This window comes from Neofelis nebulosa, chromosome 10 (genome assembly GCF_028018385.1).
Source record: "Neofelis nebulosa isolate mNeoNeb1 chromosome 10, mNeoNeb1.pri, whole genome shotgun sequence".
NCBI lineage: Eukaryota > Metazoa > Chordata > Mammalia > Carnivora > Felidae > Neofelis > Neofelis nebulosa.
In genome coordinates this window covers 85992614-86019164 of record NC_080791.1, presented here as the reverse complement: position 1 = coordinate 86019164, position 26551 = coordinate 85992614, and the positions used below count along the sequence as shown (strand labels likewise).

Below are 26551 nucleotides of genomic sequence, written 5' to 3'. Positions count from 1 at the left end.
TTTTTTTTTTTTAATTTTTTTTTTTTTTCCAACGCTTTTTATTTATCTTTGGGACAGAGAGAGACAGAGCATGAACAGGGGAGGGGCAGAGAGAGAGGGAGACACGGAATCGGAAACAGGCTCCAGGCTCTGAGCTGTCAGCACAGAGCCTGACGCGGGGCTCGAACTCACAGGCCGTGAGATCGTGACCTGGCTGAAGTCGGACGCTTAACCGACTGCGCCACCCAGGCGCCCCAAAAGTAAGATGATTTTTAAAAAATTATTTTCCAAGAGAAGCCTCCTTAATCTGACATCTGAAGGAAAACATGACTTTCTCCTCCAATATACTTCAGAAACTGAGAAGAAAGCTCTGATACAGAAACAATTTTCACTTCTGCAGGTAGAAAACAAAAACTGGAAGGGGAAACAAAAACTTACTGGTATAAGATAACTTCCAAGGTCACATAGGAAGTCAGCTGCTGTTCCTCAATGAGAAATCAGTTTAAGACTTATTCCATTCAACTTGTTATATCCATATTCAGGAAATGAAGTCTTTGTCCCTCCTTTCCCACCCGAATAGCTTTAGGGCACTAGCCATGTGTCAGAAACTCTGTTAGGCTTTAGAGATTCAATGATGAACAAGACATTTGTGGTCTCTATATTTATGGAAGTGGGCATGTAGAAGGGTAATTGCAATGCAGTGTGATAATTGCTATGATCCAGAAAGTACAGGACACTGTGAGAGCACAAATGAGTGGTATCCAATCCAGACTTGGTGTGGATACATCAGAGAAGGCCCAGAGGAGGTAGTGACATTTTAAACCACAGCTTGAGAGAGCCCTCTTGCACTGCTGGTGGGAATGCAAACTGGTGCAGTCGCTCTGGAAAACAGTGTGGAGGTTCCTCAAAGAATTAAAAATAGAGTTACCCTAGGACCCAGCAATAGCACTACTAGGAATTTACCCAAGGGATATAGGAGTGCTGATGCATAGGGGCATGTGTACCCCAATGTTTATAGCAGCACTTTCAACAATAGCCAAATTATGGAAAGAGCCTAAATGTCCATCAACTGATGAATGGATAAAGAAGATGTGGTTTTTATATTCAATGGAATATTACTACTTGGCAACGAGAAAGAATGAAATCATGCCATTTGCAGCAACATGGATGGAACTGGAAGGTATTATGTTGAGTGAAATAAGTCAGTCAGAGGACAGATATCATATGTTTTCACTCATGTGGATCTTGAGAAACTAAACAGAAGTCCGTGGGGGAAGGGTAGGGAGGGAATAGATACAAACAGAGAGGGAGGGAGACAAACCACAAGAGACTCTTAAATACAGAGAAGAAGCTGAGGGTGGATGATGGCATGGGGGAGAGGGGAAAATGGGTGATGGGCATTGAGGAGGGCACTTGGTGGGATGAGCACTGGGCGTTGTATTTAAGCCAATTTGACAATAAATTATATTCATAAAAAAATAAACCACAGCTTGAAATATAAATACAGGTTAAGCTGGTTGAGAAGCCAGTGATAAGGGGTGGAAGAGCTGTTAAATGGAGAATTCCAATCTGAGGCAACATCATGTATAAATATACCTTTGAGGAATTGAAAGAGTTTCAGTGTAGCAAGGGAAAATTCCTGTTTTGACCCAATCTGGCTCCTGCCCCTTGGCAAAGCTAGAGTGGAGAATCAGCCCATCACTCTACGCTATTCCAAAAAAGGCGATGGAGCAAGAAGCAAATAAAATGTCAGTGTTTAGGGGCAGGTAGGACATTTTGAAATGGAAATCTGTGGCTTACTTTTTTTAATGCAAAGATTAGGTCAATTTGGAAATTCTTCTTTAAATCTGGAAGCCACTTTTTGTTTCATTGCCTCATTGCATCACCCCCCAAAATTTAAATCCTTACTTAATTACATAAAACATGGGGACAATTCTCTGACTGGTCTGAATACAAGGCTAAATCTTTGAGTTCTTGAATGATGTTTCAATACCCGGAGATAAGATATTTATTATTCAGTAAGAGGCTGATTAAGGGATATCATAAATTCTATCACAATAACCAGCTTTGTGTTATCTCAGGAAATCTAATTAGGAAAAATAGTATTATAAATATTTATGTTCCTAGTTCAAGACTGTCATTGCAAACATTGTGCTTATTGTCCTAAATTCAGAAATAACAAAGAAACTTGTTCTTTGCTTAAATGATTGTAAATATATGTACTGTTTTATTTGGTAAGGTTAAAAGAACACTAGCAGTTAGCAAAGTAGTCCTAGATTTACTATGAACTATCTTTTTAAGCTTCAAGATAAAATTCAGGCTTTATAAACGAGAAAATGATGTACTAAAAGCAAGACACTAAATCAATTTTAAACACCAAACACCATTTATGCCTGACTTTAAAACTCATCCACAAAACATTAATCTACACAAAGGCCAGAAGCTGAATGAAGCATAATTTGTGAAACTGATACCTTTCATCACAACCTCTAACTGAAAAGGTCATTAGATATATTATATCTAAGTGAGCAGCTTATCCCTGCTTCATTACTGATAATTAAGACAAGTAATATTTTCTTGACAGTAATGTGTCCGTTAACAGATATAGTCTAGTTTGCATAAAATAAGCATTAATTACCATAGTACTACCACAGATTAAAAAAAATTAAGTACCTGTATAACATGTCTTCATTATTTTTCCCTTAATTTCGTTAAAGAATTAACAGGCTCAGAAAACATACTGTACATATTAAGAAATTCATCTTTAGTCATATTTTAATTTCATACGGTACATAACAAAAAAAGGTGTTCTGCAAAAGTGACCAATTAAAAATGAAGGTACTGTGACAGTATCATTTAAATTATCTGTACCAAGTTGCTTTGTTGAAGTGTTTGAAATACAGCTGCTCTTTAATGTCAAGACTTCGTAAGTCTTAATGTGGGAAATCTGGGGAGATCCGAAATGGTATTCTGGTATTTGAAAGGATTAAAATAATTTCCAAAGTGTCTGCCTGAAAACGAAGATTTGAGAAAAGAGTCGCAAAATTACATGAAAAAGGTTTCCAATAAGAAAGCACACGAGGCAATTAGCTCCGTAACTATTACTAGTAATGACTAATATTTACTACGTGACTAATATTTACTATGTGTACCACGTACTTCACAGCATTTTCTCGGTTTAACCTCACGGTGCTAAGACTGTTATTGTCCCAATTTTACAGTCAAGGAAAAAGGTGAAATCACTTGCCTACATTAACGTAACTCGTAAGTGGTGGGACAGGTCTGTCTGGTGGACTCCACAGGCTGCACTCTTAAGTGCTGTACTGCACATTCTTGCCAATAGATTTAGTTGTTTCAAGTGTTCCCTTTTTTAGGACAGCCTGCCAGATAATATTTCTTAAGCATCTACTGGTGCAAAGAACTAGAAGTCAACAGGGTATTTGTTTAGAAGACTGTGAGGAAACTGACACTTGAAAAGAAGTGAGAATGGGGGCAGAAGTAGTAATTTCTGTCCTGAAATTTTCAACCAGGTGTCCTTCCAAATTGGAGTTTACCAGCCCAGTACTGAGTATGTGGTTCATCTCTGCAAAAATCAGGCAATAAGCCAGGAAAAGTACTTAACCTCTCTGTTTCTCAGCACCTTAATCCGTAAAATGATAGAGACCTAACTTCAAAGTTGTTGTGCGGATTAGGGTAGTGTCTTGCAGACACTCTGGATTGTTGAATCTTAGTACATATTTAGATCTCATCCAAGAGAGAGGATTCTTCAAGCTATACCTGCTCCTTATCACCCAGACCGGGAACTCATCTTTTGAGAAGCCATGTTAAGCCACTAGTGCAAGTGTGTCATATTCCTCAGGTGTGCTGGGGTGGAAAAAAATGATGACAACCATTTAGTGGGACATCACATATTCTCATCTGTAAGAGCAGTGTGCTGGGGACACCACAGGGGTGTGCATGGAGGGTGAATAGTAGGGGAAACCTGCACTAAGTTAATGCTTGAGAGGCAGTGTGGTCACAGGAGGGAGTCTGCTTGAGTAGTCCACAGCAAAGGTGTATTTGAAACAAAAGTGTACTTGAATTCGGGCTCTGCTGCTTACAGTCATGTAACATTGCTAAAGTTACTTAAGCTTTTAGGCTTCTCCATACATTTACATGACAATAAATGAAACAGAGCAACTGGCACAGTGGCTGACACATCATAAAGACTAAAAGGTGAGGAACACTGAGGTCAGGTAACTTTCCCAAAGTTACAAAACTATATTACACAACTAGTTAGCGAGACAGTCTTCTGCTCTGTGCCGTGAGGAAAGCAAAATAAATATATAAATACAGGTGATGAATATATACCTAAAAGCACAGTGAATAGAGACATAAATATGGCTAAAAGGATGGATGGAATGGTGATTCATATCAGCAGGATAAGCATGAAAGGGTTTAAATGCAAAAACATGATTTAGCGGAGCAAAATAGCAATAGTGTTCTCATGGCTGTGTCAGTTTGAAAAAGATGCGTTAAAGATAACTTTATTTTGAAATTTGATTTTTTCTCTAAAGTCCCCAATGATCCAAGTACCTTATACATGGAAACATTATTATCTTCATTATTATCTTAGGTGGAAAATAATTATTCGTATGGTTTTCCTACTTTCATTTTATTTTTTTGAAGTTCATTTTTGAGAGAGACAGACACAGACTGTGAGCAGGGGAGGGACAGACAGAGAGGGAGACACGGAATCCAAAGCAGGCTCCAGGCTCTGAGCTGTCAGCACAGAGCCTGACTTGGGGCTCAAACCCACAAACTGTGAGATCATGACCTGACTGACTGAGCCACCCAGGAGCCTTGGTGTTCCTATTTTCAAACAAAGTTATTAACAGATAAGAATTTTGTTCTTGGCCAAAGGCAAGAATTCCAGGGCCATTTTCTTTTCTTTTTTTTTTAGGTTTATTTATTGAGAGAGAGAGAGAGAGAGAGAGAGAGAGAAAGAGACAGAAAGAAAGAGTATGCATGTGCACAAGCGGGGGAGGGGCAGAGAGAGGGAGAGAGAATCCCAAGTAAGCTCCACATTGTCAGTGCAGAACCCACCTGAGGCTCAAACTCATGAACCATGAGATCATGACCTGAGCGAAAATCAAAAATCAGATGCTTAACCGACTGAGCCACCCAGGCATCCCTCCAGGGCCATTTTTTTTTTTTTTTTTTTAAGAAATAAAAAAGATCAAAATAAAATGAGGATAGGAAGCTACTAGAGTTATGCTTTCTCACTAACTCATACTTTGTAATCTATTTAGGAGACCGGGATGTAGGTTGAAGTGGGATAACTGTCTCATATATGAAGTTCTATTTTACTTTTCTGCAGTCATAGAAGCTTATACTTTAGTACAAATAAACCACTGCAATATTAAAGATGCGAAAGGTGTATTTTCCTTTTAGGAAAAAAAGTATCCGGTCAACGAGCAGGCATCATTTGAGTGTCTACCACATGTGCTGCCTCTTGAAGGGAGAAGAGGCAGATGGATTAGACTGGTGAAGTCTCTTAATTTGCACATCTAGAAAGGGAGGAAGACAGCTATGCCTCACATGTCAGCGTTTTAGCCTCTAAATCTTGACTTTGTAATCCAGTAGCCATTTGATCTGTGTAAGGCTTCAGGTCTCTCACACGTAAAAACTGTTTAATCTATCTTGCAAGAATTATTCTGACGATTAAATGAGATAACACTTGTGAAAGCACATGGGATTTTCTTTTCCTCCCTTTATGAGAAGAGCAATATTTTACTGCCATCTCACAGCAAGTATATAAAGAACTGTGGAGACCAGAAATTCTGCTTCCTAGCAAACACTTCTGGTTTCCAGGAGCAGAGCAATGCTTCTTTGTGAGAGAAACCACCACTACAAATATAACCCTTGGTGCCAACCAAGCCTTTGGAATATATTAACTTATTTAATCCTCACAACTGTGCTGTACAGAAGGTGCTGTTATTATCTCTGTTTAACAGATGAGGGAGACTGAGACCGAGAGAAGTTCTTGGCCATGCTCACACAGGTTCCAACCTGCAAGTGGTGGGTCCACTACTCAAATTCAGGCCATTGGACTACAAAGCCTCACTCTGGATCACTATGATATACTACTTTATAGAGAACGTAGAACATGAGATGTGACATTAGTGGGTGTAGACTGCTTATTGTGAGCAAGGAGCTCGGCAGGGGCTTTTGCATGTGTAATTCTCCCCTCCTTCTTCCATCCTCTATTCTGACAAACGCTTTCACCCAAAGAGCATTTAGGAAGGAGAAATAAGATATAAAATAGAAGTGGGTAAGCTGCTATTTTCAAGTGAATAAGAACCTATTGAGGCTAGAAGCATTCTCAGAGGACAAGAAGACACCAATTAACAATACTTGTATTAGTGTTCTAAATAAAGAATTTATGCTCAAAAGCTTCTCAAAATACTGAGGTGAACCCTGAGCAAGGTCTTCATATCCCTTAGGAATTTGGTTCAGCATTTCATGCAGGGACAACGTTAACGAAATGCCATAAATTAAAGAAACCAAACATATTATTCTGTATCTAATTTCTTGCTCTCCCAGTAATAATAAGAGCTGCAAATAAGAAGTCTCTTCATTTTTTTCCCTCCATCCCTCATAAATTTGATCTCTTTTTATGTAGATTTAAATTAATCTAACATGAATGTAGAAGTTAGGGACTCTCATAATGTCTGTCTCTAGGCATTTCTGCACATACTGTTTACTCTTTACAAGGGAGTGAATATGCATATTACTAAAATAGCATTGACACTGGAATTTCAATTTCTAGCAAAATATTACTAATTCTTCATCTGCAACATGAATGAAACATGAAAAAAATGACTATATTCTATTATGAAATTTCTTTTACTTTAATCTATCTGTTAAGACTTACTGTGGTGGTGGGGGGGTGTCAAAAAAAGACCAAGAGACTGGAAGGAGAGAATGCCTGAAAGATTGGGTTTGTCTTTAGATTTTAGTTCAAACACAACTACGTGGGTTATGACTTTCAAAGGTCAATTATTTTTGGCTAAATATGTAGAAAATTGGTCTTGGTAAGCAGGCATGTATCTCCAGGCATGTATCTCCTGGGGGAGGTTTGAGGTGGGGGTAGGGAGAAACCATCGCATTGCACTACAGTGATGATACAATAATTTCACATTCATATATATAAACAGTATTAGCATAATACCATTCTTTGTAGGAAGAGATGTTAACATTTAGAGGGGTGTAATTATTTTAGGAATAATGAATTTCTATAAGGCATCTGTTTTTTCCAAAGTATTTTGGTTAAAGCCTGATTTGCGTGAAAACATAAATAACCTCTTGCTCCAGACTGAGAGCATCAGCAAGCTTTAACAGATGGCCTCATTTAAAAATCATTTGTAAGATATCTCACATTTATCCAACACGCTGTCAACTTCTTCCTTTTATTCAATCATGATTTTACATATTTCTGTCATAAATATTTCTTAATCTTGTGCATTCATGGAAATCACATAATTTAGTATTTATACTTAATTTGGTTTGGGTCAACCCTGATTCTTTAAAACTTATGCCACTAACATAAGTATTGTAGAATGATTAATCATAGAAAAACATAAAGTTTAGCAGTAACTCATGAAAATGCAAAAAAAAAGCAACATTTTAATACAGGAACAAGTGGAAAAAAACAAAAAGAATTGAAAACCTCTCCATCCTGCATCTTTCCCTGGCTTTAATTTTTTCTCCTGTCTTTCTTATTCGAGAACCTGGAACAGAGCTGATACCTGCTGTCTCTATTTCTTCATCTCTCATTCACTTAAAAAAAAAAAACACAAACAAAACTGCAAAATCCATTCAGTGTTTAACCAACTGCACGTAATCAAGGTTTTGTACCTCATACATATCCTTAAAACTTTGTCAATGGTCACCCATGATTCTTATATTGCCAAATATAATAGGCATCTCTATCCATGACTTAATTGACTTTCTATTCATTGCTCAAGGCATATAGCATGATTCCTTATTCTCTCCTCAAAATTCTCTCCTCCCTCAATTTCCATGAGACCACTCTTCAGGATTCTTTTGCATTCCCCTCTTCTGACTCTAAAGATGTTTTCTAATCTTTCTTACCCTACAGACTTCTACTACCAGCTATATAGCAATGACTTCCAGATCTGTATCTCTAGCCCATGTATCTCCTCTGAACAAATTCACACATTCAAATGTCCATAGGTTACTTTCACCTGCATGTCACACATTGGACCTTTTCCTATGGTCCTTGTTTTAGAGAAAGACATTTATCTCATCAAGTCATTCAAATCAGAAATTTGCAAGCCACCTTAAACTCTTCCTCCCTCACCAAGTGACTAAGTTCAGTTGATCCAACCTCATTTCTGCGCAGTTCTTTTCTTTGGGTCATGATGATGATGATGATGATGATGGTGATAATGACCTGGACTCTTACAACATTTTCCTACCTGGACTCTCTGGCTCCAGTCTTGCCATCCACCCTGATTTATTTTTTCATACTGTCGCCAAGTGATATTTCTAAAACAAGTCTGATTGGTATTCCTTGCATAAAATATTTAAATGGCTCCCCATTATCCATGGGAAAGAATCCAAAATCATCCTTTCTGGAAATAACATTATGATCTGGCTCTCTCTTGGGAGGAGGAGGATTCCTTTCCTTATCCATGTTGAAAGTGAAGTCTTGATGCAATAGTTGCATGCATCTAATTATAGTAAATATGTGTGCATTTAAGATAATTAAGATTAGAAGCCATTCCATACCAACAAAACCTAAGGAATGTGAAAGATCAGAAGTATGGTACAGGTAGAATCCAGAATAAAAATTAGCATTAGGATAAATAATAACAGACCAGATTGATAATAGAAAGTGGCTAATAGTCTGAACTGAATTAGGGTAACAGAACAAGATAAACTATGGACTACTAAAATATAAAATCTATATATGTTTTCACAAGTGGGCTTTGATAAGTGGAGTCTAGAGGTGGGATTAGAAAAGAAACTGTATTATGAGAGACCATAGGAAGTTGTACAGTAACCCCTCGAAAAGACAGTTCTAATAATTTTCATGCCACAAATGTATTAATGTGCTAAAATCATTTAAAAATATATAAAGAAGAAATAGTATGTTTAAAAAATAAACTTTATTAATGAAATTCATTAAAGTTCCTGCATTTCATGTTTCTACTAATTTATTAAAGTTTGAATCCAAATCTATTAAATTCCAACTCTTCTGTTAAAAATTTGCAATTCATTTCACTGTTCATGAATAGAGCATATTGCATTGAAACCCATTTCAACCATGTAATAAAAAAATATGTGGCACAAAAAAAATGGACAAGGTGAGCAAACGTCCTTTTTGCATAATTACTTAAAAAAACTTTTCAGTATTATGTCCTAAAGTACCAATTTATGCTTGTGTGTGTGTGTATAAATCTCATTTTATAATTTTTTAGTAAGACCAAAATCAGGACTAATAACAGCATCCCAGAAGTTCCCTACACCCCATTCTAGACACTACTCATGAAGATAAGTTTCTTGTGTTTGTTTCTAAAACTTTGTTTTGTGCTTCACATGTAGACTACAATACACCTGGAAATGAATTTTGTTAATGGTGTGAAAGAGGAGTCAAGATTAGGGTTTTTTTCATTAACTGAGTACTATTCATTGAGAAGCCCATCCTTTCCCATCTGTACTACAATGTTACTTTCATCATAAAACAAGTGACCACTTATGTGTTGGTTGTTTCTGAAGTCTTTTCTGTCACATTTGCTTATTGATTTACACTTGTGTCAATACCGTAAGTCTTGACATCTGGAAGTGTAAGTACTCTACATTTGTTATGTGTGAAGGTTGCCTTCCTGGTCCTTTGCATTTTCTTAAGAATTTCCACAAAAAGTTCTGCTGGAATTTTGATAAGAATTGCACTGAATATATACAGCACTTCTGAAGAAAGTGACACACCAATTTATATTTGTAGTAGATTTAGTCAGACATTCAAAGTTGTGCAGGATGTGACAATTATTCATTGGATGGGAATGTCCAGAGCACTACTGAATGTCAGAGAATCCAGCCTCCTTCATTAAATTCTGACTATCCCTATAATAACCAAAACCATGTTGATATCAAAGGGTTAAAAAAACTCACCTACTAAGGTCTCATTCTTAACATTAAATCCTATGATTCTTATTGTTCATTCATTTAATAAACATTTACCTAGTATCTAGTAAGAGCAAGCTACCATGCTTATAAGATGAATTGAGTTAAAAGTCCTAAAGTAGAGGTGTTTTCTACTTTAATCAATTTGAAACTTCTATCTAGGCAATTGAACTTACTCCATAATACAGACTGGACAAATCCCTTTAAATATTAAATTGAGCTCTTTAAAATAGAAATAATGTGTTCATTTTTGTATCTCCAGTGCCTCCCATACAGCAGATTCTCAATTAGACGTTTGGTAAATAATTTTAAAATACTTTAAGATAATTTTAATTCATTTAAAACTTTAATATTAAAATGTCCTTGGCCTTGGAACATGCAAAAATGATGATGGGTTTAAATATTCACTAAAGTAAACTTCACTGGTATTTCATGAAATTTAGGAGATCTTGTGTTTATTTTATTCCATCCTGGAGTAAAATTCATTTTACTATTTGTACTTTGTAACTTGAACACTATAGTAGTTTAACATGGCCTTTAAGCTATATTTTTAACAACTTGAAACCTCATATATTTTGACTTGTTATAGAAAAATAATAAACTTGAAAGATTTCCATAAGCTGTATGCAAGCAAAACAACAACAACAAACCCTCTGAGCTTTCCAGTTTTATCATGCTTACACAAGACACCATAAAAGCAAACACCTCAATGCTTATTTACAAGATATGGCATAGAAAGAAACTACACAGGGGCGCGTGGGTGGCTCAGTCGGTTAAGCAGCCGACTTCGGCTCAGGTCATGATCTCGTGGTCCGTGAGTTCGAGCCCCGCGTCGGGCTCTGTGCTGACAGCTCAGAGCCTGGAGCCTGTTTCAGATTCTGTGTCTCCCTCTCTCTGACCCTCCCCTGTTCATGCTCTCTCTCTGTCTCAAAAATAAATAAACGTTAAAAAAAAATTAAAAAAAAAGAAACTACACATTTGTGTGTAAAATAAGCTGTTCTAAAAATGAATTACATGGCCAATGTTATGTTAAATTAAACAGAACATAAAGATACAAGAAGTATTCCAATGAGTTTGGGCTTTGGTGGGAAAAGAGGGAAAATAAAGAAATATAAATAAATATTTATTTATATAAATATTTGCTTAGTACCAAATATACTCATTCAGTGAAGTAGTTTTTTTTTTTTTTTTTTTGGCACTATGGATGAAACAAAGGTATAGAACATGTAATTCCTGAATGACTATAAACATTTTATAATCCAAATGACTTTCACTATACAACTCAAATATGTTCTTTCTGTAGCTTTCCCTGAACTTGGTTTAGCAACTACCAGAATTAATTACTGCATTATTAGTCTTTGCATAGCATTTCATACCTAACTTTATTTTTGTACCAATCCATCTCTATTTTATGTCAGTTTTCTTTACTAGACTATAAGCTCTTCATGGGCAGGGGTTGTGTTAATATATATTTATAGCCTGACATATGGTAAGGAACTCTTATGATTTAATCAAATCAAGCTAATATAGTATTGTACAAAATGTACAAAAATGAGAGAACTGAACATAAATACCAAACTGCTAACTTTACAAACAAGTAATGAACAGAAAACACAGAGAGAGGGAGAGGTGTCATTTCTGAAAATGTATGTATGCAGCAGAAACAATGAAGGAGACGATCCTGGAAGTAGAAGAGGCATGATCAAGGTGGAGTTACCAGACTTTCTGCTTCTGCATCCTTCTAACTCTAGTAGCTAGCAGGGAGGATAAGTTTGTAAACAAGCACTTAAGATTCTTACTAATGGACCACTAATTTTACACTCTTAAGAATAATCAGTGATTCTTCCTTCCCTTTCATCTTTCACGTCTTGGCAAACACCACCAAGTACAGTACTGTCAGCTCTTCATTTACCATATTTCTTAGATATTCAACTTGTTGGAACTGTTGCATCGTTGGACAAGACATGCTGAAGCCTACATTGCTGGGTCACAGAGATTACCAGACCTGTAGGACTTTAGCTGGTGCCACTAGGCTACCCAAAGCCTTATGCTATACCAGTGAAAACAACTAAGATTGGGTTTCTTAAACATCTGCTAGAATTGGTCCTAGAATCGAGTAGGATGGAGAATGCCAGAGGGACTCAGTAAGAGAAGCTCCTAGAGATTGGGAAAATGGGTTAGAGGTTAGAAACATAGGCATTTAGAGTTACTCCATCCAGATGATAAACCTGGCTCCATTATTTGTTAGCTTTGTGACATTAAGTAAGTTATTTAACTTCTGCGCTTCACATTTGAAAGACAGGAATGATATAACAATCATATAAGGTTGTTGTTCAGAATTCAGTGAGTTGGTATATGTAATTTGTGCAGTTTCTAGCACACTGTAAGTACTCATGAAGTCTTGGCTATCGTCGGGATTAACATTTTCTAAACTATCATTATCATCTTTGGGGGATAAAAGGAGAAAGAACACTCAGAGAGATTAAAAAAAGCCAGAGAGGCTATAAGAGAACTGGTAGAGTTTAGTGGAAACCAAAGAGAAGAAATAATTTAAAAGATATGTGGGGGAAAAAAGATATATAAATAAGGATAAGAGCACAAAATTCTATACAGGAATGAGATACTTTAGTGTAATAACCTAATAGTTTATCTGTGCATTAAAAAAAATAAAATAGTATAACCCTGGCCATTGTATGATTCAACAAGAATGTTCTGAGCTAATGTTTCCTGGGAGATCTTTATTGGTGTCGCTCTGTAAAGATTACAGTGCTATGTAAATTTGAGATTCGTTTTTAGCTCCCAATTCAAGCTGGAAATGACTTTTCCCACAAAAAGAGAATTAAAAAGTTTCTCTCACCCCTCCTTCTTCAGGACCACAACATGAAGAGAAAATACAGCTTTGAGCCAAAGAACACTGATCCCACAGGGAGAATGTGCCACCAGGGAGACCAATGATAGAGAGCACTGCTGGTGGACAAGGCAGAAAGCCACAGCAAATGCGGCTATTCCTGGGGTTGACAAGCAAAGCTGGATTAGTTTATTCAGCCCTCAGCAGAGACACAGACAACCTCTCACAGAGCTGACCACCTGGGGCAAGAACAATATGGCAGCCCAGAGGAGCCTTCAGATTGCATCAAAACTACTCCCTTAGCCGCAGAGGCAATCCCTGGTTTACTCCTATTGTCTTGGCTTAATTGTTAATACTTCCTTAATTAATTCATTTTAAAAAATGTTTTATTTATTTTTGAGAAAGAGTGTGCAAGCAGGGGAAGGGCAGAGAAAGAGGGAACAGAGAATCTGAAGCAGGCTCTGCGCTGACAGCAGTGAGCCCAATGTGGGCCTTGAACCCATGAACCATGAGATTATGACCTGAGCTGAAGTCAGATGCTCAACCGACTGAGCCACCCAGGCACCCCAATACTTCTTTAATTTAATAAAGACAATAAATTATATGGTCTCTCTAGATGGGGAGCATTAGTTCCTAACTAAGGAGAAAAGGGAAACATTTCTAGTAATGTGCTCTACCAACTGAACCAGCCAGGTGTTCCCACTCTGAAATCTTTTAGAAAATACTAAATTCAAGATTTTTGGGGTGCCTGGGTGGGTCAGTTGGTTAAGCGTCCAACTTTGGCTCAGGTCATGATCTCATGGCTTGTGAGTTCGAGCCCTGTGTTCGGCTCTGTGCGGATTGCTCAGAGCCTGGGATCTACTTTGGATTCTGTCTCCCTCTTGCCCTCTGCCCCTCCTCTGCTAATGTTCTGAGTCTCTCTGTGTCTCAAAAATGAATAAACATTAAATTTTTTTAAAAACATTAAAAAAATATATATATATAGATACCTAGAATGAGTGGAGCTTACAGAATCAACATTCTGGTGCCACAGTGAAAACATTAACAGAACAATGCTCTGTTAATGAATTCTGACCTACCTTACAGAATTGTCTTAACAGGATTAATTTATATCTGAGTGTGATCACTATAGTACAATTTAAATATTCATCTATTGTAAACTCCTTTATGGAATATATTTAAAATAATTTTATTTAGAAAATTGAATTGTGATGATGGGTCAGCACCCATGGCATCATTGCTCTGCTCAGGAACCTTTCTTATTTTTATTTTTATTTTTTTTTAATTTGAGAGAGAGATAGAGAGAACATGCAAGCACATGCACCCGAGTGGGGGATGGGCAGAGGGAGAGAAGAATCTTAAGCAGGATCCATGCCCACTCCACAGTCCGGTGCAGGGCTTGATCCCATGACCGGAGCCGAAATCAAGAGTCGGGCGTAAAACGGACTGACCCACCCAGGCATCCCTGCTCAGAAACATTTAATAGTTTCCCACTGCCTATTAGGTTAATTGTAAATGCCTCAGCTTGGCATCAAAGACTCTGTGGGATATAGCCCAAGCCTTGTTTTTATCTTGAACTTCTACTATATCGCTTTCCCTCCAAGAAACACATGATTTGCTCCTGCTATTCTTTTACCTCAACATTTCCTGATATTGTTTGGAGAGGGGCAGTATAACTGGCTAAAAACGCTCACCCTTCCTGGCCTCCCTGTAGTTCGGGTGGCAGTTTGCAAAGTTCTGGCCAATCAGTTGTAACAGAATTCTACAGAGGAATATCTGGAAAATTTTCCTTTTCCCCCTCCCTCAATCCATTCTTCCTGCTGGCTTGTAGACTGGTACTTGGAGCTGCAGCCACGATCTTGTGATCATGAGGCAAGTATGAGGGAAAGTCCCCAAATTATGGAAATGTGACCTTGACATTCTAGAACCACTGAATCAATACCAGTAGCTGCTTACCTTCAGATTTCTTGTTCTGTTTCAAATATAAAGCCCTATTTATCAAAGCTACTATCAATGACGTTTACTTCTACATGCACTTGAACCATTTCCTAACTGACATATCTTCATCTTCTCTCCAGGTTCTTCCAGATTGCTCACACATGTTAGCTTCCCTTTCAATTTCCTCATTTGCTTTCAAACAGATGTAGCATCTCTGTCATCTATGAGCCCCACTGCATTTTATGCTTGTTTTTACACTTATTTTGTCTTGTATTGATTTTTGCATGTTTGGCTAATCTCTTCTACTGTGTTCACTTTTCTCGTGCAAGAATAATGTTTTACTTATTTGCTTTATACACAGCACGGTTCTAAATATTTTTCTGAACTGCTTTAAACTAAGTACAGTACAGGGGTGCCTGGGTGGCTTGGTCAGTTAAGCGTCCGACTTCGGCTCAGGTCATGATCTCACGGTCCGTGAGTTCGAGCCCTGCGTCGGGCTCTGTGCTGACTACTCAGAGCCTGGAGCCTGTTTCGGATTCTGTGTCTCCCTCTCTCTCTGCCCCTCCCCTGTTCACGCTCTGTCTCTCTGTCTCAAAAATAAATTAAAAAAAAAACGTTAAAAAAAAATAAACTAAGTACAGTACAGTACTCATGTTTACAAACAATTCTATATGATATGAATGATGTAAAGCTTGTGTTGCCCTACAGACACCTCTTCACAGTGTAGAACCAAGCATAATTATCTGTCATTGCTGGATGAATAAAAAATACTTCTTTCTGCTGTTTGGATATATGTTCCAGAAGGAGAAAAGTCTGCAATCTTATTCTACCCTGTCCCTAATTGCCCTAGAATACAAAGTCAAATTAAAAACAAAACAAAACACCCCAAAGTAAATATGTGAGTCTGAATTTTTATAAAAATGTAAGTCACTGGGGCGCCTGGGTGGCTCAGTCGGTTGAGCGGCCGACTTCGGCTCAGGTCATGATCTCGTGGTCCGTGAGTTCGAGCTCCGCGTCGGGCTCTGTGCTGACAGCTCAGAGCCTGGAGCCTGTTTCAGATTCTGTGTCTCCCTTTCTCTGACCCTCCCCCATTCATGCTTTGTCTCTCTCTGTCTCAAAAATAAATAAACATTAAAAAAAATACAAGTCACTAAGCTGGTTAATTCCCAGTGTTAGTAATGAGCCAGGATGCACTGCTATCTATAGGTTCCATCAAGAAAATTTAACCACAGGTTAATAAAGGTATGCCCATGCTGTGTATTTTTTGATACATCAGTTAATTAATACCTCATAAATATTCAACTTGTGAAGTTTTGAGCTCCTCAGGATAAACTAATTATATTTTTAACTGAGTACTTGCAATCCCTAACAAAGAGGGATTCATTCAGTCCAACATTATCACTTAGCATTAAATGAGTCTACCTCAGAGTTTTTCCTTAACAGTTTTGTTACTAAACTCTGTAAAGATAGTTTTATTTTAAGACCCCTTTAAAAAAAATGTTTATTTATTTATTTTGAGAGAAAGAGAGAGAGAAAGCATGGCCGGGGTGGATGGTGGTGATGGGCAGCAGAGAGAGAAGGAATTCCAAGCAGGCTCTGCGTTGCCAGCACAGAGCCTGACATGGGTCTTGAAACAACAAACCGTGAGATCATGCTCTGAGTAGAAATTGATTTGGATGCTTAACTGACTAAGCCACCCAGGCTCCCCTGTAAAGGTTTTTATAAAACAGTTTCATCGGGGCGCCTGGGTGGCGCAGTCGGTTAAGCGGCCGACTTCAGCCAGGTCACGATCTCGCGGTCCGTGAGTTCGAGCCCCGCGTCGGGCTCTGTGCTGACAGCTCGGAGCCTGGAGCCTGTTTCGGATTCTGTGTCTCCCTCTCTCTCTGCCCCTCCCCCGTTCATGCTTTGTCTCTCTCTGTCCCAAAAATAAATAAAAAACGTTGAAAAAAAAAATTAAAAAAAAAAAAATAAAACAGTTTCATCTATTCTGCAGTGTATGGAAGAATACATTAGGAGAGGAACGTTAGGAGAGCATTCATTTAACACTCAAGAGCAGTGGATTTAAATATATTTTAGTTGTTCAACTCTTACTTCAAGTAAAATATATGAGACAGAGATGCTCAAGTTCATGCTGGGATGAGTATACTCAGCTTAGTCTTTCTCTTGCTCTTTGCTTCACTGTCACCCACAACCCAAATCAACAATTCCAGAGGCACCTCTTACTACCACAAGGGCCATACCATTTTGAAAACCAATGCTATAGGATATATACATTTTAAAAATTTAAGATGCAAATATAGAAATATTTTCATAAATATCATTTTGGCAAAATAGGATTCTGGCCAGTTTCAAGACATAATATACCTAACACAGTTACTTCTGAAGAATAGGGAACCAGTAAATGCTTACTTTGGTTAATGATGTTGTTGCAAGAATAAAAAGTACCTTAGAGACTTCTTTTTTCTGTTCTTGAATATAAGGAGCTAGGAAGTCCTTATTCTTACCCCAACGCAAGAAAAAACCTGAACAAGCTGGACACCAACAACTCTTCTTAGACCTATCAGAGTAGTGAGGTCACAGGGCAAGCTGCTGCCCAGAAAATTGTAGAAATGATAGGCAGATACAGAGAATCACAAGTTACTAGAGAAGAAGCCTGAGGATAAAAATCTCCACAGGAACCAGGAATAGAGAAACAAACAAACAAACAAATACACACACAACTAAATTGTAAATGACAAATTGCTAGAAGCTCAGTGTGGACAAGTTTTGAGATTATAAAAATCCAAGGGGTTCCCAGTCCTAGGTATACAAAGATTCAATATCATCAAGATTTCAGTTCTTTCAACTTGATTTAAAGATTCAATGCAATCCCACTAAAAATCTCAGCAAGTTATTTTGTGGATATCGACCAAATGATAAAAAGTTTACAGGGAAACACAAAAGGCCTAGAATAGCCCTAGAATAGCCAATACAATATTGAAGAAGAACAAAGTTGGAGGAATGATACCACCCATTATGGGCTGAACCGTATTCCCTCCAAATTCATATGTTGAAGATCTAACCCCCAGTACCTCAAAATATAACTATATTTGGAGTTAAGGTCTTTAGAGAAGTAACTAAGTTAAAATGATCCTTCAGGGTGAGCTCTAATCCAATCTGATTGGTACCCTTACAAGAAGAAATTTGGACACAGACACACAGAGAATGAAGACCATGCAGTGACACAGGGAGAAAATAGCAAACTACACGCTAAGGAGAGAGCCTTAGAAGAAACCATCTCTGCTGATCCCTTGATGTTGGATTTCTCGCCTCCAGAACTGTGAGAAAATAAAATTTCTGTTGTTTAAGCTACCCATTCTGTAGTATGTTAGGTAGCTCTAGCAAACTACCTTACTTCAAGACTTACTATATAGGTATACTAAAGAAGATAGTGTGGTATTGGTGAAAGAAAAGACAAGTAGATAAATAGAACAGTATATATAGAGAGCCTAGAAATAGACCCACACAAATGTAATCAACTGATCTTTGACAGGAAGGCAAAGGCAATTTAATGGAGAAAGGATAGTCTTCCCAAAAAATGGTACTGAAACAAATTGACATCCACATGGGCATTTTACCCTTCACAAAAAGTAACTCAAAATGAATAACAGACCTGAAACACAAACCGATAAAATCCTAGAAGATAATATAGGAGAAAGTTTAGGTGAACTTGGGTTTGACAATGAGTTATTAAATATAGCATCAAAAGCATGGCCCATGAAAGAAAAAAATGATAAGTTGGATTTCACTGAAATTCAGAACTTCTGTTCTGTGAAAGATACTGTTAAGAGAATAAAGACAAGCCACAGACTGGGAGAAAATCTTTGTAAAACACCTATCTGATAAAGGACTGGTGTCAAATTTAGAAAACACTCTTAAAATTCAACAATAAGAAAGCATACTTTCTAATTAAGAAGCAAAAGATCTGAACAGACACCTCACCAAGAAGACATACAGATGGGTAATAAGTATACAAAAAGATGCTCAACAATATATGTAATCAGAGCACTAGAGATTAAAACAATGAGATACTACTACACACCTATTAGAATGGCTCAAATCCAAAACACTGACAACATGAAATTCTGGCAAGGATGTTGAACAACAGGAACCTCCATTCATTGCTGGTGGAAATGAAAAATGGTATGGCCACTTTGGAAGGCAGTTGGGCAATTTCTTACAACACTGAACTTTTTTTTTTTTTTTTTTTACCATACAATCCAGCATTTGTACTCCTTGGTATTCACTCAAATAAGTTGAAAACAGCCACACAAAAACCTGCACACAAATTTTTATAGCATCTTTTTTTCATAATTGCTAAAACTTGGAAGCAATCAAAATATCTTTCAATAGGTATGAATGGATAAACAATGGTACATCTATGCAATGGATATTATTTAGTGATAAATGGAAATGATAGGGGAAACTGTCAGTGGAGTGGGGGGGGCAGTATGGGTGTCATATGGGAACTCTACACTTTCAAATTTTCTGTAAACCTAAAACTGCTCCAAAAAAAGTCTATTACTTTTTTTTTTAAAGTGTCTTGCATCAGTTTTGAGTATTCCATTCCATTCTTGTTTATAATATATAAACCCGCAGCAAAAAAAAAAAAAAAAAAAAAAAAAAAAAAAAATATATATATATATATATATATATATATATATATAAAGCCACAGCAAAAAAAGGAGTATGTTCTAAACTTTAATGGGTTAAGTAATATAATTTTTTTAATGTTTATTTTATTTTTGAGACAGACAGAGCATGAGTGGGGGAGGGGGAGAGAGAGAGAGAGAGACAGAATCCGAATCAGGCTTTAGGCTCTGAGCTGTCAGCACAGAGCTCGACGCAGGGCTCAAACTTGTCAACCGCGAGATCATGACCTGAGCCTAAGGCGGATGCTCAACTGACTGAGCCACCCAGGCGCCCCTAGTGTATTAAATTATACAAAGCAGAGGTCTTGAAACTGTAAAATGCATGCCCTTCACAAAGACTTTGTAATGGGTATGTGAGTATGGATAGTTTTAAAGGAATTCAATTTTGAGATCTTCAATTTTCACAGTTATTCTCTCCTAAAATTGACCTACTTGAAAATGTTCCTGTAGTCTGCAGCTTCTCCTTTTCCACTTGATTGAATTTGGCAGAGAGAAGGCACAGCTTTCACCCACCCTGAATCTTAGTGTGGTGCATGGCCCCTAAGGAAGAGTCCCATTACTGCAGAACAACAACAGACTAATGGGGGCTTGCACCTTGTTTCATAATTAGCAGGGGACAAACACATGGCAAGAAAAGTGAGAAGACTATCCTAGAAACATGTTCATTGGGATTAAAAAATGAAGTCACACTTTCTTCACACTGATCGGACAATTATTGCCAATTAAGCTATATTATGAATTTTACTATAAATTAAGCTAAATCCTTATTTCATGGTTTTGATAAAACCATATTTAAAGCATATATCTAATACATCAGAAATGATATCCTTTGTCACTATTTACACTTACATGAAAAATATTATATGTCACATTATTATATATGTGATACAATATTATACATCACATTAAAAATGTGATGAGGCACATGATTAAAAAAATATTTTAATGGATGAAAGACCTAAATGTGAGACAGGAAACCATCAAAACCCTAGAGGAAAAAACAGGCAACAACCTCTTTGACCTCGGCTGCAGCAACTTCTTACTTGACACGTCTCCGAAGGCAAGGGAAATAAAAGCAAAAATGAACTATTGGGACCTCATAAAGATAAAAAGCTTCTTCACTGCAAAGGAAACAACCAACAAAACTAAAGGGGACCCAACGGAATAGGGAAAGGTATTTGCAAATGACATACCATATAAAGGGCTAGTATCCAAAATGTATAAAGAACTCACCAAGCTCCACACCCGAAAAACAAATAATCCAGTAAGAAATGGGCAGTAGACATGAATAGACACTTTTCTAAAGAAGACATCCAGATGGCAAACAGACACATGAAAAGACATATCACTCATCATCAGGGAAATACAAATCAAAACCACATTGAGATACCATCTCAATGATACCAGTCAGAGTAGCTAAAATTAACAACTCAGGAATCAGATGTTGGCGAGGATGTAGAGAAACGGGAACCCTCTTGCACTGTTGGTGGGAATGCAAACTTATGAAGCCACTCTTATGAAGCCACTCTTATGGAAATTGCTCGAAAAATTAAAAATAGAACTACCCTATGACCCAGCAATGGCACTTCTAGGAATTTATCCTAAGGATACAGGAGTGCTGGTTCATAGGGGCACATGTGCCCCAATGTTTATATAGCAGCATTTTCAACAGTAGCCAAATTATGGAAAGAGCCTAAATGTCCATCAACTGATGAATGGATAAAGAAGATGTAGTTTCTACATACAATGGAATACTACTTGGCAATGAGAAAGAATAAAATCCTGTCATTTGCAACAACGTGGATGGAACTGGAGGGTATTACGGCAAGTGAAATAAGTCAGTCAGAGAGAGACAGAGATCATATGTTTTCACTCATATGTGGAACTTGAGAAACTTAACAGAAGACCATGGGGGAAGGGAAGGGGAAAAAATAGTTTCAAACAGAGAGGGAGGCAAACCCATAAGAGATCCTTAAATACAAACTGAGGGTGGATGGGAGGGAGGTGGGCGGGGGAGAGGGGAAAATGGGTGATGGGCATTGAGGAGGGCACTTCTTGGGAGGAGCACTGGGTGTTGTTTATAAGTGATGAATCATGGGAATCTAACCCCGAAACCAAAGCACACTATATACACTATATGTTAGCTAACTTGACATTAAATTATATTTAAAAAAATATTTTAGAGAATACTTAAACAAAAAACATGAATATGATCCCTACCATGCCACTTAATATTACCTCACTTTTTATACCTCTTCTTCTGTTTCCTCTGTTTTTGGGCAAATTCATGTTACTCAATGCCTCACTTATATGATAATTTCAGTCCCCTGCATTCTCTCCAAGTTTTCTTCAAGAATATAGCAGATATCATGAATACCCTCTTCAATCTAAAAGCCATATAGTATTTCTATCACTTGAAATTACAAAGTTCAAATGCCAGTATTTATCTTTAAATACAGTTGCTTAAAAAGAAGGGATAAATAACCCCCAGAATGATATTAAGCAAATCAGTAGCCAGTTAATTTCACAGTTGGTACTGTATAGTTCTTTTAGTCACTGTTGTTTAATAAACATAAAAAAGAAAATTAATATTGCATAAAACTAAAGGTGGCTATAACTCAAAGCTACAAAGAGAGTTGGCCTTTGGAGTCTGTTACGGGTTGAACTGGAGCTTAGCCATTCACCTGAAATGTGACCGTGGGCCAGTGACTTAACCTATGCCTCCTGACTTTGAGGACTAGTTGTGGGGATTAAATGGCACAATATAGGTAATGTGCTTGGTATAGTGTCTGCCACAGCAACAAGTGATTTCATTATTATCATTACTACTAATATTAGTTCCCAAATACTTTCCTGCTTGTACCCAATTTAAATAGGGAATGGGAGGAAAATGAGATAGTCTGAGGTAAAGTGAGACAAATTTATCACCTTAAAAGTGGTTTTTGAACACTTTATCATGGGTCAGACTGTTCTAAACAGAGAAAAATCCTTGTTTTTGTGAAGCTCACCTCCTAGTACAAGAAGATGGAAAATCAACAAACATAATAAATGGGAAAATGATATTCTTGTTAAAAGGTAGTAAGCACTATGGAAAATATAGGGCAGATCACTAGGAATGGCAGTAACTAGGAATGGCAGAATGGGGGTAAGTAAACTGCTACTTTGAAATGGATGGTCAGAACAGCTTCATTAGGAAGGTGATATTTCAACAAATATTTGAAGGTGAGGAAGTTAGTTATGAAAAGATCTGAGAGAGGAACATTTCAAGCAAAGGGAACAGGCAGCAAAGGCCCTAACGCTTGGCATGATCAAGGAATAGCAAGGAGGAATGGCAAGGAACACCAAGTGTGGCTGAATCAGAGCAGCTGTGGGGAGAGGAATCAAACATAAAAACAGAGAAGTAAGGCAGCCAGGTGGTGTGGGGCCTTGGTGGCCACCAAAGGACTTCTGAGTGAGATGGAGATTTGATGGAAAGTTTTGACAGAGAAATGATATGATGTATCTTATGTTTTTTTTTTTTTTTAATTTTTAACATTTATTTATTTTTGAGAGACAGAGAGAGACACAGCATGAGCAGGGGAGGGGCAGAGAGACAGGGAGACACAGAATCTGAAGCAGGCTCCAGGCTCTGAGCTGTTAGCACAGAGCCTGACGTGGGGCTCGAACTCAGGAACTACGAGATCATGACTTGAGCCGAAGTCGTACTCTTAACTGACCGAGTCACCCAGGTGCCCCTGATGTATCTTATGTTTTAAAAGAATTGTCCTTCTGGCTGCTATGTGAGAACAATTGAAGGAGATCAGGATTAAAAGCAGGTATCTACTTAGCAGGCCATTTCAATGATCCAGGCAAAACATGATGATGGCTTGGACTGAATGGTAGCACTGGTGGTGGTGAAAATTGGTGTCATTATGAATATATTTTAAAGGCAGAGTCAGCAGGATTTTCTGTCAGATCGGATGTTGGGTAACTAGTGATTAAGGAGGAGAAAAAAAATCTTACTCTAAACACCTGAAAAAGATTATGTGAATATAGTGTTTTCAGAGAGGTGGTTCTTATATTACTTCTATAGTATAAGTACCTAAGAGATCTCAAACTAATATGATATTGTATTTCAATATTTGAATTTTTAAAAAAGTACCTAAGAGGTGAAGTGAGAACACAAACCATGTGGAATGTCTGCATTTCCCTCACTGCCTACGTCATAACTTTAACATTGCATGTGCTTAATATATACATTTTTAAGAAAAGTTTAAGTGTATTAACTGCTATGTCATGTTCCTTTTCATGACTCCCAGGGGCAAGAACTCCATCCATTCAATCTGTCACAATCTCTTCCTTCTCCTGCCCTCCCTTTTCATTTCTATTTGACAGTGATGATTTCTCTTGCTTGCAAAGAATTTATTTGCTAAGGAAATCAGATGGATAAGTAACTGCCTTTTCTGTAGGATAAGCAATAACAAAGGGAAAAAGAGGGTTGCAGCAATTACCAAGTGTTTAGCCTCAGTAATTTCCAAAACTTCATTACTGTTACATCATGTACAAATACGCCTAGCACACTTTACAATCCCAGGTCCTTTTTTTTTTTATTATTCTTTTAAATTGGGTATCAGAACCCTGAATTAATGAAGATATTGTTACTGATATATAAAGAGGTAATATTCAGCTTTGTTTTAGTAATATGGACAGAATGTAAACTCAGTTCATAAATGTAAAATTAAATTGTTTCAGAATTCCTGTTCCTGAATAAATCATGTGTAATTTTGTGAGTGTCTTCGGGTTTGAGAGAAAAACCAAGCCCTGGCATTTTTCAAACAGGCCTTATGTAAAAACCCCAATGCTGTAGGGAAGAATGTTTTAGCTTCATTTACTTCCAATCCTAAGATGCATAAATGGCAAAATGAAGAAAAATGTTTGGTAGGTCACGCTAAAAAAGGTTAACTCATATTAACAGCCTTATAAATGAGACTTTCCATATCAAGTGTTTTGGCATAGCTTTCCAAATATACTCATAATACAGACTTCTATTCAAATTAGACAGAAATACATGTTTTCTCATATTGTATATTTTATTAAAGAAAATGTGTCAACCGAAGACATGGTGATGAATGGTAGCATCACACTTAGTCTTCCTATTAAAATGCCAAGAGCATACAAGCAATTTAACACACCAACTCAGAGGCAATTTTTTCCCTTTATTTAGTAAGTGAAGAATGTATCTTCAATGCTCTGGTGTGAATCCTTTATTAAATAAAATGTTCTACAATCTTTAAAATGTTCTAAAAGGTTTACTAAATGGTATTCTATTAAATACTCTATTAAATAAATGTTTCAAGAGGTTCTACACAGATCTTGTACTGTTTACTTACATAGAAAAAAAAAAAACCCACAGTAACAGTGACTTTACCTTTTTCAATGCAGTAGAGAGAGGGAAGAATTGTTAATAGTATTACCATGCTGGATACCTCCAAATGTCACACTTTGGTTTGTTTTTATGGTCATTTACTACATCCCTTAGGTCAAAGGAGTTCTTAAATAATAAGTTGTAGCCTAATAGCATCTCTAAGAAATCCTCCAGTTCTTGGGGCGCCTGGGTGGCGCAGTCGGCTAAGCGGCCGACTTCAGCCAGGTCACGATCTCGCGTCTGTGAGTTCGAGCCCCGCGTCGGGCTCTGTGCTGACAGCTCGGAGCCTGGAGCCTGTTTCCAATTCTGTGTCTCCCTCTCTCTCTGCCCCTCCCCCGTTCATGCTCTGTGTCTCTCTGTCCCAAAAATAAATAAAAAACATTGAAAAAAAAAATTAAAAAAAAAAAAGAAATCCTCCAGTTCCATTAAATAATGATACGCTACTGAATACATAATCAAAAGAATCGAGAAGTAAATATTAGCACATTATATTATGTACTAGAAATTCCAAACATATTTGGCATGTTTGAAGAAATATTTTCAGGTGTTTTCTTTTAAATAATTCATATCTATACCTATAAACGTTTGATAATTAAAGCAGCATAGTTTGTTATAACTGATAATGGGATGAGAGTTTATACATCAAAAACATGGCAACTGAGATCTTATCAAAAACTACTGTGATATCATGATAGTTTTATTAATTTCTGGGTTTTAGTCTTCCATACTTAACAAAATATTATCAGTTCATATGGAAGCCATTTGAGAACATGTTATTAGAATTGTGTAGTAAACAGACTGTGCATGTAATGGCTGTTTGAGTTATCACTTCTAATTCACATATGCTTAGTAAAAGTCATTTTTGAGAAATTACATGTAGATTTTCGCAGTAAGAATAAACACCATTTATAACAAAATCCCTTTACAACAAGACTTCAAAGTCCCAAATGATGGCTTATATATTTTTAAAAGTTATAACTGATACAACTTTAGTGTAACAAAACAACTTGTGTAGTCTTAGAAATTTCTGCAACAGAGAAGCCCTTTATTGACTCATGTAACAACAATGAGATGATTGTAGGGTACACTTACGCCAGCTCCGTCACCCTTACTTACTTAAAACTGGGTCTAGTTGAGTAGGCGGGTGAAGGCTATGGAGTGAGCTACAGAGGTATCTAGAGGTCTTACTATTCGTATCAGAAATTAGGGTTGAAGAGTGACAGTCATCAGCCTCATCCCTACCACCCCACACCCCTCACCCTCCACCTATGCCCCTACCAGAGAAACAAAAATGAATACTAAGCAGCTAAAAGACAAAGTTAAAACTTTGCTTAAAACAAAGTTCTTGGGGGGCGCCTGGGTGGCGCAGTCGGTTAAGCGTCCGACTTCAGCCAGGTCACGATCTCGCGGTCCGTGAGTTCGAGCCCCGCGTCAGGCTCTGGGCTGATGGCTCGGAGCCTGGAGCCTGTTTCCGATTCTGTGTCTCCCTCTCTCTCTGCC

At 37.4% G+C, this 26551-nt stretch overlaps 1 protein-coding gene across 5 annotated transcripts in view; it reads right to left on the bottom strand.

Moving 5' to 3' along the window:
• ELP4 (elongator acetyltransferase complex subunit 4) overlaps window positions 1-26551 on the bottom strand; it is a 249516-nt gene that overhangs the window by 79575 nt on the left and 143390 nt on the right. The window lies entirely within an intron of this gene.